General features: G+C 26.6%; 1 long non-coding RNA gene across 1 annotated transcript; it reads left to right on the forward strand.

Moving 5' to 3' along the window:
- The first annotated feature begins 816 nt into the window (after positions 1-816).
- Positions 817-6292, forward strand: LOC126553697 (uncharacterized). The gene is made up of 3 exons (XR_007606573.1): positions 817-3588; positions 3921-4510; positions 5510-6292. It is a non-coding gene; the product is annotated as an uncharacterized LOC126553697 (long non-coding RNA).
- The last annotated feature ends 688 nt before the right edge of the window (positions 6293-6980 follow it).

A 6980-nucleotide genomic window follows, 5' to 3' on the forward strand; every position in this document is an offset into this window, starting at 1 on the left:
GACGTATCATTTATGCAAAAAATATTATGGAATATCTCAAAGTTGAATGTGAAAGGCCCCGAAAAACCGTTTTTCTTTGGAAAAATCACATTTTATACATCGTTTGGACAAAGAACAAATTTTGACTATTAAAATTTAACAATTATTATCTTATGCAACTGATTTATGAATCTACATGCATAAGATTGTGAAAAATATAAGTATGATTTTTTGTGTTGGGACCACGTCCACTTATTGACCGACTTTTCCAAAACAACTAGTTTTACGTATATTTCACAAAGTAAAAAAAGCTTTATCATTTTAAAAATACATTATTAACTTTTAAGAAACGCCGACGTATCATTTATGCAAAAAAAATTATGAATTATCTCAAAATTGAATGTGAAAGGCCACGAAAAACCGTTTTTCTTTGGAAAAATCACATTTTATGCATCATTTGGACAAACTACAAGTTTTGACTATTAAAATTAAAAAAAATTATCTTACACAATTGATTTATGAATCTACATGCATAAGATTGTAAAAAAATTAAGTATAATTTTTTATGGTGGTCTCACGCCCGCTTATTGACCGATTTTTCCAAAACAACTAGTTTAACGTATATTTCACAAAGTAAAAAAAGCTTTATTATTTTAAAAATACATTATTAACTTTTAAGAAACGCCGACGTATCATTTATGCAAAATATATTATGAATATCTCAAAATTGAATGTGAAAGGCCACGAAAAACCGTTAATCTTTGGAAAAATCACATTTTATACATCGTTTGGACAAAGAACAATTTTGACTATTAAAATTTAACAATTATTATCTTATGCAACTGATTTATGAATCTACATGCATAAGATTGTAAAAAATTTAAGTATTATTTTTTGTGTTGGGACAACGTCCACTTATTGACCGATTTTTCCAAAACAACTAGTTTTACGTATATTTCACAAAGTAAAAAAAACGTTATCATTTAAAAAGACATTATTAACTTTTAAGAAACGCCGACGTATCATTAATGCAAAAAATATTATGGAATATCTCAAAGTTGAATGTGAAAGGCCACGAAAAACCGTTAATCATTGGAAAAATCAAATTTTATACATCATTTGGACAAAATACAAGTTTTGACTATTAAAATTAAAAAAAATGATCTTACACAATTGATACATGAATCTACATGCATAAGATTGTAAAAAATTTTAGTATTATTTTTTATGGTGGTCTCACGCCCGCTTATTGACCGATTTTTCCAAAACAACTAGTTTTACGTATATTTCACAAAGTAAAAAAAGCTTTATCATTTTAAAAATACATTATTAACTTTTAAGAAACGCCGACGTATCATTTATGCAAAAAATATTATGGAATATCTCAAAATTGAATGTGAAAGGCCACGAAAAACCGTTTTTCTTTGGAAAAATCACATTTTATGCATCATTTGGACAAACTACAAGTTTTGACTATTAAAATTAAAAAAAATTATCTTACACAATTGATTTATGAATCTACATGCATAAGATTGTAAAAAAATTAAGTATAATTTTTTATGGTGGTCTCACGCCCGCTTATTGACCGATTTTTCCAAAACAACTAGTTTTACGTATATTTCACAAAGTAAGAAAAGCGTTAAAAATACATTATTAAATTTTAAGAAACGCCGACGTATCATTTATGCAACAAATATTATGGAATATCTCAAAGTTGAATGTGAAAGGCCACGAAAAACCGTTTTTCTTTCGAAAAATCACATTTTATGCATCATTTGGACAGACAACAAGTTTTTACTATTAAAATTAAAAAAAATAATCTTACACAATTGATTTATGAATCTACATGCATAAGATTGTAAAAAATTTTAAGTATTATTTTTTATGGTGGTCTCACGCCCGCTTATTGACCGATTTTTCCAAAACAACTAGTTTTACGTATATTTCACAAAGTAAAAAAAGCGTTAAAAATACATTATTAAATTTTAAGAAACGCCGACGTATCATTTATACAACAAATATTATGGAATATCTCAAAGTTGAATGTGAAAGGCCCCGAAAAACCGTTTTTCTTTGGAAAAATCACATTTTATACATCGTTTGGACAAAGAACAAATTTTGACTATTAAAATTTAACAATTATTATCCTATGCAACTGATTTATGAATCTACATGCATAAGATTGTAAAAAACTTAAGTATTATTTTTTATGGTGGTCTCACGCCCGCTTATTGACCGATTTTTCCAAAACAACTAGTTTTACATATATATTTCACAAAGTAAAAAAAGCTTTATCATTTTAAATATACATTATTAACTTTTAAGAAACGCCGACGTATCATTTATGCAAATAATAATATGAAATATCTCAAAATTGAATGTGAAAGGCCACGAAAAACCGTTAATCTTTGGAAAAATCACATTTTATACATCGTTTGGACAAAGAACAAATTTTGACTATTAAAATTTAACAATTATTATCTTATGCAACTGATTTATGAATCTACATGCATAAGATTGTAAAAAATTTAAGTATTATTTTTTGTGTTGGGACAACGTCCACTTATTGACCGATTTTTCCAAAACAACTAGTTTTACGTATATTTCACAAAGTAAAAAAAACGTTATCATTTAAAAAGACATTATTAACTTTTAAGAATCGCCGACGTATCATTAATGCAAAAAATATTATGGAATATCTCAAAGTTGAATGTGAAAGGCCACGAAAAACCGTTAATCATTGGAAAAATCAAATTTTATACATCATTTGGACAAACTACAAGTTTTGACTATTAAAATTAAAAAAAATGATCTTACACAATTCATTTATGAATCTACATGCATAAGATTGTAAAAAATTTAAGTATTATTTTTTGTGTTGGGACAACGTCCACTTATTGACCGATTTTTCAAAAACAACTAGTTTTACGAATATTTCACAAAGTAAAAAAAACGTTGTCATTTTAAAAATACATTATTAACTTTTAAGAAACAACGACGTATCATTTATGCAAAATATATTATGAAATATCTCAAAATTGAATGTGAAAGGGCACGGAAATCCGTTTTCTTTTGGAAAAATCACATTTTATGCATCATTTGGACAAACTACAAGTTTTGACTATTAAAATTATAAAAATGATCTTACACAATTCCTTCATGAATCTACATGCATAAGATTGTAAAAAATTTAAGTATTATTTTTTGTGTTGGGACAACGCCCGCTTATTGACCGATTTTTCCAAAACAACTAGTTTTACGTATATTTCACAAAGTAAAAAAAGCGTTAAAAATACATTATTAAATTTTAAGAAACGCCGACGTATCATTTGTGCAAAAAATATTATGAAATATCTCAAAATTGAATGTGAAAGGGCACGGAAAACCGTTTTTTTTGGAAAAATCACATTTTATGCATCATTTGGACAAACTACAAGTTTTGACTATTATAATTAAAAAAAAATGATCTTACACAATTGATGTATGAATCTACATGCAAAAGATTGTAAAAAATTTAAGTATTATTTTTTATGGTGGTCTCACGCCCGCTTATTGACCGATTTTTCCAAAACAACTAGTTATACGTATATTTCACAAAGTAAAAAAAACGTTATCATTTTAAAAATACATTATTAATTTTAAAGAAACGCCGACGTATCATTTATGCAAAAAATATTATGGAATATCTCAAAATTGAATGTGAAAGGCCACGAAAAACCGTTTTTCTTTGGAAAAATCACATTTTATACATCGTTTGGACAAAGTACAAATTTTGACTATTAAAATTTAACAATTGTTATCTTATGCAACTGATTTATGAATCTACATGCATAAGATTGTAAAAAATTTAAGTATTATTTTTTATGGTGGTCTCACGCCCGCTTATTGACCGATTTTTCCAAAACAACTAGTTTTACGTATATTTCACAAAGTAAAAAAAGCTTTATCATTTTAAAAATACATTATTAACTTTTAAGAAACGCCGACGTATCATTTATGCAAAAAATATTATGGAATATCTCAAAATTGAATGTGAAAGGCCACGGAAAACCGTTAATCTTTGGAAAAATCACATTTTATGCATCGTTTGGACAAAGTACAAGTTTTGACTATTAAAATTTAACAATTGTTATCTTATGCAACTGATTTATGAATCTACATGCATAAGATTGTAAAAAATTTAAATATTATTTTTTGTGTTGGGACCACGTCCACTTATTGACCGATTTTTCCAAAACAACTAGTTATACGTATATTTCACAAAGTAAAAAAAACTTTACCATTTTAAAAATACATTATTAACTTTTAAGAAACGCCGACGTATCATTAATGCAAAAAAAATTATGGAGTATCTCAAAGTTGAACGTGAAAGGCCACGAAAAACCGTTAATCTTTGGAAAAATCAAATTTTATACATCATTTGGACAAACTACAAGTTTTGACTATTAAAATTAAAAAAAATGATCTTACACAATTGATTTATGAATCTACATGCATAAGATTGTAAAAAATTTAAGTATTATTTTTTATGGTGGTCTCACGAACGCTTATTGACCGATTTTTCCAAAACAACTAGTTTTACGTATATTTCACAAAGTAAAAAAAGCTTTATCATTTTAAAAATACATTATTAACTTTTAAGAAACGCCGACGTATCATTTATGCAAAAAATATTATGAAATATCTCAAAATTGAATGCGAAATGCCACGGAAACCCGTTTTTCTTTGGAAAAATCCCATTTTATTCATCGATTGGACAAACTACTAGTTTTGGCTATTAAAATTTAACAATTGTTATCTCATGCAATTGATTTATGAATCTACATGCATAAGATTGTAAAAAATTTAAGTATTATTTTTTGTGTTGGGACCACGTCCACTTATTGACCGATTTTTCCAAAACAACTAGTTTTACGTATATTTCACAAAGTAAAAAAAGCTTTATCATTTTAAAAATACATTATAAACTTTTAAGAAACGCCGACGTATCATTTATGCAAAAAATATTATAGAATATCTCAAAATTGAATGTGAAAGGCCACGAAAAACCGTTTTTCTTTGGAAAAATCACATTTTATACATCGTTTGGACAAAGTACAAGTGTTGACTATTAAAATTTAACAATTGTTATCTTATGCAACTGATTTATGAATCACCATGCATAAGATTGTAAAAAATTTAAGTATTATTTTTTATGGTGGTCTCACGAACGCTTATTGACCGATTTTTCCAAAACAACTAGTTGTACGTATATTTCACAAAGTAAAAAAAGCTTTATCATTTTAAAAATACATTATTAACTTTTAAGAAACGCCGACGTATCATTTATGCAAAAAATATTATGAAATATCTCAAAATTGAATGTGAAAGGCCACGGAAAACCGTTTTTCTTTGGAAAAATCACATTTTATACATCGTTTGGACAAAGAACAAATGTTGACTATTAAAATTTAACAATTATTATCTTATGCAACTGATTTATGAATCTACATGCATAAGATTGTAAAAAATTTAAGTATTATTTTTTGAGTTGGGACCACGTCCACTTATTGACCGATTTTTCCAAAACAACTGGTTTTACGTATATTTCACAAAGTAAAAAAAGCTTTATCATTTTAAAAATACATTATTAACTTTAAAGAAACGCCGACGTATCATTTATGCAAAAAATATTATGGAATATCTCAAAATTGAACGTGAAAGGCCACGAAAAACCGTTTTTCTTTGGAAAAATCACATTTTATGCATCGTTTGGACAAAGTACAAGTTTTGACTATTAAAATTTAACAATTGTTATCTTATGCAACTGATTTATGAATCTACATGCATAAGATTGTAAAAAATTTAAGTATTATTTTTTGAGTTGGGACCACGTCCACTTATTGACCGATTTTTCCAAAACAACTAGTTTTACGTATATTTCACAAAGTAAAAAAAACGTTATCATTTTAAAAATACATTATTAATTTTAAAGAATCGCCGACGTATCATTTATGCAAAAAATATTATGTAATATCTCAAAGTTGAATGTGAAAGGCCACGAAAAACCGTTAATCTTTGGAAAAATCACATTTTATACATCGTTTGGACAAACTACAAGTTTTGACTATTAAAATTCAAAGAAAATGATCTTACACAATTGATTTATGAATCTACATGCATAAGATTGTAAAAAATTTAAGTATTATTTTTTGTGTTGGGACAACGTCCACTTATTGACCGATTTTTCAAAAACAACTAGTTTTACGAATATTTCACAAAGTAAAAAAAACGTTGTCATTTTAAAAATACATTATTAACTTTTAAGAAACAACGACGTATCATTTATGCAAAATATATTATGAATATCTCAAAATTGAATGTGAAAGGGCACGGAAATCCGTTTTTCTTGGAAAAATCACATTTTATGCATCATTTGGACAAACTACAAGTTTTGACTATTAAAATTATAAAAATGATCTTACACAATTCCTTCATGAATCTACATGCATAAGATTGTAAAAAATTTAAGTATTATTTTTTTGTTGGGACAACGCCCGCTTATTGACCGATTTTCCAAAACAACTAGTTTTACGTATATTTCACAAAGTAAAAAAAGCTTTATCATTTTAAAAATACATTATTAACTTTTAAGAAACGCCGACGTATCATTTATGCAAAAAATATTATGAAATATCTCAAAATTGAATGTGAAAGGGCACGGAAAACCGTTTTTTTTTGGAAAAATCACATTTTATGCATCATTTGGACAAACTACAAGTTTTGACTATTAAAATTATAAAAATGATCTTACACAATTCATTTATGAATCTACATGCATAAGATTGTAAAAAATTTAAGTATTATTTTTTGTGTTGGGACAACGTCCACTTATTGACCGATTTTTCCAAAACAACTAGTTTTACGTATATTTCACAAAGTAAAAAAAGCTTTATCATTTTAAAAATACATTATTAACTTTTAAGAGACGAGACGTATCATTAAGTAAAATAGTGTCAAAT

The sequence above is a fragment of the Aphis gossypii genome, chromosome 1 (genome assembly GCF_020184175.1).
Source record: "Aphis gossypii isolate Hap1 chromosome 1, ASM2018417v2, whole genome shotgun sequence".
In the NCBI taxonomy this organism is placed as follows: Eukaryota; Metazoa; Arthropoda; class Insecta; order Hemiptera; family Aphididae; genus Aphis; species Aphis gossypii.